Source organism: Ostrinia furnacalis, unplaced genomic scaffold, assembly GCF_004193835.3.
Source record: "Ostrinia furnacalis isolate ACB-3 unplaced genomic scaffold, ASM419383v2 OfSCF1084, whole genome shotgun sequence".
Classification (NCBI taxonomy): Eukaryota; Metazoa; Arthropoda; class Insecta; order Lepidoptera; family Crambidae; genus Ostrinia; species Ostrinia furnacalis.
This window is the reverse complement of record NW_021131323.1, coordinates 308735-319654: the sequence shown is the minus strand read 5'-3', so window position 1 is coordinate 319654 and position 10920 is coordinate 308735.

Below are 10920 nucleotides of genomic sequence, written 5' to 3'. Positions count from 1 at the left end.
AATGTTTGCGATTATCATGCAGTTGTCTGCATAAGCGTCGTATAGTACTTGTATAAGGCCTGCATAGTGGAGTTAGGGCGGACATTATAAAGTGTGCTTGGGATTTTTTGCAAGGAACCTATTTAAAAACAAAAGCGTTGAGATAGCCAGTCAAGATTCATTCTTATCCCCTTACGTTCAAGGTTTGGTGTTAATGAGTTCACAGTTCAAATTCAGATAGTTTATACAGTACATAAGCTCTTTCCAGGGCACTTATACATGTCCCAAATAAAGCTTGCCCTACCACCACTTCGGGACAACATATGGGCTGGTGCTGAGATTTCCCCTACATAATTTTCTACAGTATTTATTTATCTGTGTGCTCACAGATAAATTGCTAGTGCAACTGCAGTTGCAGATTCGACGCTCACTAGGAACAGTAAATTTTGTTAGTGTGAATGAAACACGAATAAAACGAAATCATTTGAGTTCAACAGATCATTGTTGTCTGCCAACTTATCAAAGTGCCAATTATTTGGTGTTGACAAAACAATTAAATATCCCAAATAAGGTGTCATGACATTTCGTTTAAAATGTAATGTCATCGGATAGGTGTAACAGGTGTTCATCAAGTTCATTTGAACACTTTTATCTCCAGCAAAATGTTCTTTCTGTCAACCGAATAAAAAACGATTATTTCTAAAAGTAACTACTAAAGTACGAAACATGTATGGGTACTAAACTAGTCTGATTTTCAAGGTCTAAAATAGAGAATCTTATGTAGTACTTGCAGCTTGATGTTTCGGCTGTGTTACTACACCCTGCTACGAGTCTTTTTAGCTGTTTCGCCCCAGTTATTGAACCCGCGGTGCGAATCACCAAGCGCTCTTTTTCAATGAGTCCTTTTGCACTACAGTGCGAATCTCCCAAGAACTTTTTGTTAGGTAAATTTGGGTGTCTTTAGTCGTTTCGCCCCACGAGAATAACCCAGTTATTCGACCCACGGTGCGAATCGCCCAAGAGCATTTTTTGAATGGGTCCATTTGCACTAGAGCTGTGGAACACAATCTTTAACACCTTGGAGTCTCCAGAAAATTTTACTGTAGAAATTAAATCTTCTATACTTATTTTAAGACTACTATTTAAGTATTAAAAAGCGGATAGTTCCTTCCCATAGCAATAAATGCTTTTGAAGTTTATTAGAGCAGAAGTCCAATTTGTAGTCCCTTCCTACATTGCACTATCGCACCTCCTCTGCGTGGCTAGAATAATAATTGCGCAGGCTCATGGTTGCCGCGCTAAAGGGAACCTTATGGATTTAACAGCAATAGTGGGCACTAAGGTAGTTAAATATAGGTAGAGTCTGGAGTGATAGGTTTGCTAAATTTATTTTAAATTTGGCCGTGGGGTACATCTCATACATAAAAATGTATAAATACCTTTTATCTCTCCCACTTTGTAACTACGAAAAATTGAAATAATTCTTTTCGAAATGCAGGTCAAATAATTCAGGAATTATAGCAGAAATAAGTGAAGTCCTAACCGTAAGATAAATGCCACACAATAGGATAAATAGTTTCCTATTTAAAATTGACTGAATAGTCTAATGACTCTACATTAAATAAAACAATATGGCACTTTATATTATGGACATCTTTTGGGGTGATTTTTCTAAAAAGTTTAAAAGATAGTCCCATAATCCCAAAAGTGCCAACCCTTGCGCCGGCGCAGGGCATTCGAAACTCGGCGGAACAATTATAATTATTGCTCTTTTAACGTCGGAACTATTGAACGTTTAGCAGAAAAATTCTAGTTGATAGCATTAACTATAATTTGATGGGAAGTATTAAGTTCCTCAATGGTTTTTCTGGGCAGAATTACTTTCAAGGTGGCATCGTTTGGTGTTTAAAATTGTTCACTAAACTGTTGTTGTATCTATTTCTTTTCGTAAAAAATAAACCGTTTAGTTATCAAAGGACAAAGGTAGCAATTCAGTTGTATGGACACCGGCACTTCAAGTTATACACTGCTGCATCTTGTATAATTCTAATAGGTGCAGTTTTGTAGCAAAAATTAGTCAATAGCCTGGTAAATTGTCTACTGTATAAACTATTTTTTTTTTGCTTTTACCTTTTAATAAATAATTTGCACAGATTTTAAAGCTTAAATAACATTATAAATAATGTTTAAAGTCTAAAAGCAAAATTTAAAAGACGGTCGTAAAAGCAAACATAAAAATAAACAATTATTAGAAACCGATTGGCATTTATTTGACAATTTACTATTTTTTACTTTGCTAAAAATAAATTGTAGGTAGTAGACAATCTTTGAATTTTTAGATACAATAGTCGTATCTATGTTCCCTTTATCACCCATTAAGAACATGTACGGACATGTTATGCACATTAGCTATTGATACTCTAAATGTCACTACTTTCTCTACCATCATTTTGATTACATTGTCGTTTGTCTGTTTATGGAAAGAATTCTTAGAATTTAATTGTGTTTTTAAGCATTATACATAGCTATGCTAATTAACCTATAACGCTTATTCTAATTAGTATACTGGAAAAATATTTCTCTCTTTTGGTCGTTAGACATGGTAGTTGGGGTATTTGTAAACAAAAGCCATTAGCCAGCCAGCCAGTCAGTCGACTTTGTAGCCATCTATTCGATATTATTAATCAGTAATCAGAACTGAAACCTAAAGTGCTATCAAGCTGTATTTCAAATTCTATAAGCACTTGTCAGAATACATCAAAACCTCTTCCACTAAGTCAAATTCAAATTATTTACTAGTATGTACGACATTTTTAGGGCGCTTATACCCCAATGGTGGTGCTAAGAAGAAATGGCGGAATAAATTCATCTTCACATCAGTTTAAGCAGCGTAAAAAGCTCAGCCACATTTAACAGCATTTTATTTATTATAAAAAAATGGAATGTTATCTAACTGCCTAGCCAGCATCAAAAATGATAATTATAAGGCTATGAATAAAATTGTAAACTAAAAGGTGACTAAGATTTTTGCACTGCTTCTTCTCAACACAGTGAAGCAGTGGTAGGGTTAAAATACTGGGGCATATAAAGACACTTTTTAGAAGATTCTTTGTGGTATGACTTATAATGTCTTTTACAAAATCCTATCAAACTAGAAACATCCCTATCGAGTCACGATGCTAATTTCCGTGCCAATATTCCGTTTGCTATGCGATTCGTGTACGGAACCCTAACATGCAGTGAGGCCACCTGCGCACGCAGCTGTCCGCCTGCTAATAAGGGACCCTGAATATACATATTGATAAACAACGAGGTGTCACTTTAGATTGTGCTTTAAAATCTGTAATTAATAAAATTACACGCTCATAATGGCTGTATAAAATGATGATGGCGATTTTGAATACCCATGAATTAGTTATGTGCAATATCAAACAATATTCTTCCAAAATCATATTTTTACTAAGCCCACTTTTTTCTCAATTTACAATTATCGCATTACCAGAAAGAATGGTCTAACTTCCTACTGAATTATTATATGTACCTATATCACTATATATTTCTTAGCATAATCATACCTACATCTGACAATTCACTCTGGAATATTGCGTTCAATGAAATATATCTGATAATAGATTTTTTCTTGCAATAAAGATGCTTTTACCTGTCTCTACAATAAAATCTATAGTAAAGTAGGGCATGCTAAGCTGGTACGTCCTATTGAGCTATGACCTAGGGCTATGAAAGACTCCAATGGTGGCTCATTAACGAATGTCTTCAGTAATTGCAAACTAGACGGTAGTAGAAGAAAAATAAACAAAAATAGTGCACAGTATTCGCATATGCCTTCTTCCATCCAAGTGACTACTGCGATTTGTGGAAAAAAAGATTTTTTGTTGATTATTTAGCGTAATATGACATGTAAGTGAATTACGTAGCCGTACCCNAAAAATAGCTAATTTTTCAGAGATTCACATTATGTTATAAAGTCAATTTTGATCTAAGTCGAGTTAGATCCCTTTTCACTGGGGGTACAGAGTTGTGCCCGATTTTAATTTGTATAAAGAATCGGCCAAATCAATGTGCGCACTTCCATACATGCCCATACTGATCAACTGCCCGACTAAACTATCGGGCGACGAAAAATCGATGGTCTGCGCCTAGGCTTACTGTTATAAAAGTTTTGTTGTAAAATCCCGTCAAGTGATAATTTTATTATAAATAATGTTTAAAGCTAAAAGCAAAATGTAAAAGACGGTCGTAAAAGCAAACATAAAAATAAATAATTATTAGAAACCGATTGGCATTTAAGTATTTGACAATTTACTCTTTTTTTATTCACTTTGCTAAAAACAAATTGTAGGTAGGTAGTAGACAATCTTTGAATTTTTAGATACAAGATAGATAGACGAGGCTGTATCCATGTTCTTTTTATCACCCATTAAGAACAAGTAAGGACATGTTATGCACATTAGCTATTGAATGTCACTACTTTCTCTACCATCATTTTGATTACATTGTCGTTTGTCTGTTTATGGAAAGAATTCTTAGAATTTAATTGTGTTTTTAAGCATTATACATAGCTATGCTAATCAACCTATAACGCTTATTCTAATTAGTATACTGGAAAAATATTTCTCTCTTTTGGTCGTTAGACATGGTAGTTGGGGTATTTCAATTTGTAAACAAAAACAATTAGCCAGCCAGCTAGTCAATCGACTTTGTAGCCATCTATTCGATATTATTAATCAGTAATCAGAACTGAAACCTATCAAGCTGAATTTCAAATTCTATAAGTACTTGTCAGAGTACATTAACACCATTCTATTTCATCATAACACTAGACTACTCTACCACCAACAAATTATGGTAGTAATATGCCTAGCCAGCATCAAAAATGATAATTATAAGGCTATGAATTGTAAACTAAAAGGTGACTAAGATTTTGCACTGCATCTTCCTAGCACTGGCCCGTTTATTGTCCCGAAGCAGTGGCAGGGTCAAAATACTGGGGCATGTAAAGGTGCTTTTTAGAAGACTCTTTGTGGTATGACTTAATGTCTTTTACAAAATCCTATCAAACTAGAAACATCCCTATCGAGTCACGATGCTAATTTCCGTGCCAATATTCCGTTTGCTATGCGATTCGTGTACGGAACCCTAACATGCAGTGAGGCCACCTGCGCACGCAGCTGTCCGCCTGCTAATAATGGGACCCTGAATATACATATTGATAAACAACGAGGTGTCACTTTAGATTGTGCTTTAAAATCTGTAATTAATAAAATTACACGCTCATAATGGCTGTATAAAATGATGATGGCGATTTTGAATACAGTAAGTATTCTTCGAAAATCATATTTTTTTTGGTAAGTCCATAATATGTTCTCAGTTTAAAATTATCGCACCACCAGGTCTACCTTCCTACCGAATTATTATCAATTACTCTATATTTCTTAGCTCATGCATACATTTGACTGATCACTTGCCTCTCTCTAGACTATTGTGTTCAGTAAAATACAGTGTGAGTCACGTTAAAGTGTACATATGAAAATAGATGAAACTAGACCTATTTTTATCGACAAAAAAAGAGGTCAAAAAATTTTTGAGATTTTTTTTTAATTTTTTATCGAATTTTTTTTCTTCCAATTACTTATTGTAAAGAAAACGTAATAACTTTTAAACTAAGCGGTATATCCTGATAAAATAAAAACAGTAATAATGCTAAATAACAGGCAATACTAAAACAATACAAAAAATACACAAAAAATGCCAACATATGATAAAAAATGATGCTTTTTAAAAAAAATCTGCTTAAAAATTCGTATTTTTTTGGTTATTTGATAAATATCTCCAAAAAATGCCCCTATAACAGATGGTTTTTATTACTTTTTATAATTCTCTATCGTATTACTTTTGTAAAACTAAAAATCACACGTCTCTATCCCTATCACAACATTTGCTATGATCGTTTGAACAAAGGCCTGCCACCACATTTTTCTCCGCTACAGGTAGAGACAATTTTAATTTTAACTCAAATGCTTATTTTACTTTGAAATCTTTGGTTTTTATTTAAAATTTAACTTGTCTTTATCAAAATTACAAATCTAGAGTCACTTTCAGTTCCGTTGTTAACGAAGCGTTGAATGGCGCGCCCGGAGAGGCTTAGTTCAAACGATCATTGCAAACGTTGTGATAGGGATAGAGACATGCGATTTTTGGTTTTACAAAAGTAATACGATAGAGAATAATAAAAAGTAATAAAAACTACCTGTTATAGGGGCATTTTTTGGAGAAATTTATCAAATAACCAAAAAAATACGAATTTTTAAGCAGATTTTTTTCAAAAAGTATCATTTTTTATTATTTTTTGGCATTTTCTAGGTATTTCATGTATTTTGTTAGTATCGCCTGTTATTTAGCATTATTACTGTTTTTATTTTATGAGGATATACCGCTTAGTTTAAAAGTTATTACGTTTTCTTTACAATAAGTAATTGGAAGAAACAAAATTCTATAAAAAATTAAAAAAAAATCTCAAAAATTTTTTGACCTCTTTTTTGTCGATAAAAATAGGTCTAGTTTCATCTATTTTCATATGTACACTTTAACGTGACTCACACTGTATAATATCTTTTATTGTTTTTTTTTTGTGACAGACATGCCTATTTATTTTTCTTTACGATAAAATTTGTAGTTATAGTAATTTGGACCATAATAAGTTGGTCAGTCGGATAGAGCTATGTTAGATGCCTATAGCAGCTCATTAAATTTGACAGTTTGTGACCTCAGTAATGGCAACCTAGAGGTTAAAACAAGAACCAAAACAATGAAACAAGTAGTGATTCCTTATTAAATGAAGATATCAGTTTAAAATAGTGGACAGTATTGTTAGGTATATACATAATTATAATATACTTTAGTTAGACTGTCTAATAATATTATTAATGTTTTCTAAGTAATAACTTTCAGTGTCCATTTAATTGTCTCATTACGATAATTTTACACTGCACTTCCGGTTTGTGATCTCATGTTGTGATTTGTAGTGTTGTATAAATTAAAATCAAAACAGTAAAATGTTAATATCAATTTTATTTAAAATAATGATTAATTACAATATTTTTAGAACATTGTTATAATAATAAATAATTTATATCAAAATGCGCCGGGGTTTCCGCTTCCGATCACACTGTAGCGAAAACACGTCAGCATTTTGTGAATAATGGCGGGCAGTCGTTGGTGAACTATCGTGTCGAACGGATTACTCTACTGAAATGTAATTGTGTAATACTGATGAGTAATACTGTTGTACAAGTTATTCAATAAATACTGTCAAAAGCATCAACCAGCGTTTGAACTTAAAAGGACGACAAAAGTATTCGCATTATGCCTTCTTCCATCCAAGTGACTACTGCGATTTGTGGAAAAAAAGATTTTTTGTTGATTATTTAGCGTAATATGACATGTAAGTGTACTAACATAAAACAACAAATAATAATAATAATTTACGAGTGTCCCGTACTGCACGTGACGCACGCGAATTGGTACGCGACAATATTTGCTGATCGTCGCCGGAAGAAAATTGTTTAATTTTTACGCATCCGGCGACTGGGACCGCGGTCCCAGTTAATTGCGGTCCCAGTCGCCGGAAGCCTCGTAATGACAATAATAAAAATATCACAATGAGTTATTGTCTGGAAAACTGGTTCATTTTAAGTTATATGAGTCATTTTCATGATAGTACTTGTTGACGTGACTGCTCGGTTTTGTCATTATTTTCAGTCAGTTTTATTCGCTGGAGATTCTTACGCCCGTATTCACAAACGATGCTTGCATAAGTGAAGCAGCAAATCGAACGCACAGCGTTGAAAGAGCTCTGTGATTGGTTCTTGTGTCACCCTGTGCGTCCACGCGCACTGCGAGACCTCACAGTAATGTTTGTGAAAACGGGCGTTAGCTCATTGTGTATACTTAAGGCTGATAAAGTTGACTGAAACCAAGTTTCTAAATTGAGAATGTTTCTGAAAGTAGAAGATGAAAACGCTCAAAGTAAAAATCTCAATTCAAATAGCAAGCCTGAGTTTCTAGCGCCACTGCTCAGAGCTCGTGAATATGTTATTCGAAAATGGCGCTATAGCTAGCTAGCATTTAGAAGGTATCCTGAAAAGATATTTGGAGTCAATTTAAACCAAGAACCTCAGTTTTCCTTTTAAAAATCACTCTTATAGACTAAGAGCTAGTGAACGCCAGATCTACGTCATTTTATAAAAGCTGAAAGTTTGTCAGCGTATGCTCCCAATATAGGATATAATCGTCGTGGCTTTGGAAGCTACCCTAAAAACACTGTCTGGCAAGGAGTTGGAACTCTCGAAACTGTCTGGCTGTTGGGGAAAATACTTCTAATTATTGTCCAAATCTATATCTATATATATAAAAGAAAGTCGTGTTAGTTACTCCACTTATAACTCAAGAACGGCTGAACCGATTTAGCTGAAAATTGTCAGAGAGGTAGTTTAGAGCCAGGAGAAAGACATAGGATACTTTTTATCCCGTTATTTATTGCCATTAAGGCGGAACAAAGTTCGCCGGGTCAGCTAGTTATACATAAAAATCAGATTTAATTTTGTACCATTTTAGTTAGTAGAATTACAGTCTATTGAATATACAGAAAAAGCCACCGTAAAAGTTAGACTTAATGACGTCATTGGTCATTCTATGACACGCAGAGTCATACAAGTTACTATGGGCGGATGACATTTGACGTCACGCTCAGCTATTTCCATACAAAGTTTAAACACTTGCGACTTTTTTGTGTCCAGTCCAATTTCAGTACTGGTTTTTCAGAAATTGTATGATTTAACTAAAGTGTTTAATTATAGGTACATATTTATTAACTTTTAAAATCGATGCATATTCCCTATTGACAATTCTTCCAGTAGTGTTTTAAGATACAAGAAAGATAGGATCAAAAGCTGCCACGTCATAAAAATCAGTTACATACTTAAAGATAATAAATTTTAATATTGATATAGCACTTTGAGTGTTATGTTTTATTTTTCTTTATTCAATTGATATAATAATACGTAGTATTGTATAAATAAGTCCGATTGTAATAGTTCTTGTGTTGATGAAAAGTTCTGCTGTTGCCGCCTTCAAGGTCTAGTGATTAGAGAAATTCAATTCAAATTGTTTATTATTGTATAGTTTATTTTGTACTTATGTAGAGTTGAATTCTTTCGGTTCAGTTTGAGTTCTATTCCTTGATAGAACACGGAAGAAATGAAGCATTGATTTTAAATAGAAAAAAGCTGGTGTTGCATCAGTGTCAGATGCCAAGGGCGGTTTACACAAACATTACTATGAGGTCTCACAGTGCGCGTGGACGCACAGGGTGACACATGAACCAATCACAGATCTCTATTCAATGCTGTGCGTTCTATTTGCTGCTTCATTTAAGTATTAAGCAAGCATCGTTTTTGAATACGAGTGTTAATTGTGAACTAATACCTAAAGATATATGAAGTAGAATCAAAATAGTTACGCGACAAACCTGAGTTAGTTAAACGTCAGAAAAATTTAACCGACCAACCTTAACCAGCTGATCATTTTAAATTCAATTTCAAATCAATGTCATTCTGACATATAAACTTTTACTTTATAATGGACGTAATTTAGCATCACACAGGGAATGCAGTGAAACTAATTCGTACGAACAACAAAGAATCGATCACTTAACTTGTTAATTAACGTAGTCGGACGATAATTGTTACGTTTCTCGTTTGCTAGATATACATCAAATCGGACCGTCTGTTGGTAGATCTAGTGTGGAGTCATGGCATTTATGAAATGCCATCTACAAGTGCGTGATTTCATTTGTTTTAGAACTGGCATAAGAGAAAATTCAATTAAAAAGAACAATCATAAGCAATTTTAATGTCGAATCACTTTTTAATCCACAATTTCATTTATTTTAGAACTAGAATAAAAGAAATTTCAAATTAAAAGAACGCTTAAAAACAAATGACGAAACATATTTTAATCTACAAGTGCGTGGATTTCATTTGTTTTAGAACAGGCACAAATTAAAATTTAAATAAAAATAAATGACAAGGTAAAAAATCTCACTCTTTAAGAAGTTCTAATTTTCAAAATGATGTAGCTGTATGAAAACATCCAACTTTTTAGTCATAACTGAATCAAAAATGTGGCATGCCTACTGTAAGGCCCGTATTATACTCGTACTCGTAAAGCAACACTTAAAACTACATTAAAAGTTTAAATACTATCTTTTCATTTCACCACAAATCATAGGCTATTCTAGAGTTTGAGTATTGAACAGGGGTTTTTATTACAAGTATAATATCGATATAAATCTTACCTATTTAGAAATAATCCAATATGCAAACTTATAATAAGGACTCCTCATGAATTTGCATCTAAACTTTATCAAATAATGAGAATCAACAGAGAAATTTTCAATGAAAAAGTACGTATTCAAATAATTTCAAGATAGAATCTAGCTCATGCTAGCTCATTTCTTTATCCAAATATAAACATATTAATAGAAAAACTTAATTAAAAGTGTTCGTTTATTGGAAGTTAAGGCTGGTACCACACTACAAACAGTTTGTGCAGTGTTGTGTATTTCTCTAAAACTGTGCCTTTGTAAAAAAATTCAGTTTACATTCTGTAACAGTTATTTATTAGTTATGAATTTGTAAAGGAATAATTTACTAAGTAATAATGTTAGTCCGCCAAACTATAATTCAAATCAATTCATTGGTATTTTATCATACTTTAAAATCATTCACATTATAACCATACTAAAACAAGTGACTTGACTTGCAAGAGTTACAACTATGTCAACTCACTACAGCGCTTATAAACTTAGTAGAAAACTATAATCATTCAGCAGTCCACTATCATCAGATGAGGTACAGAACT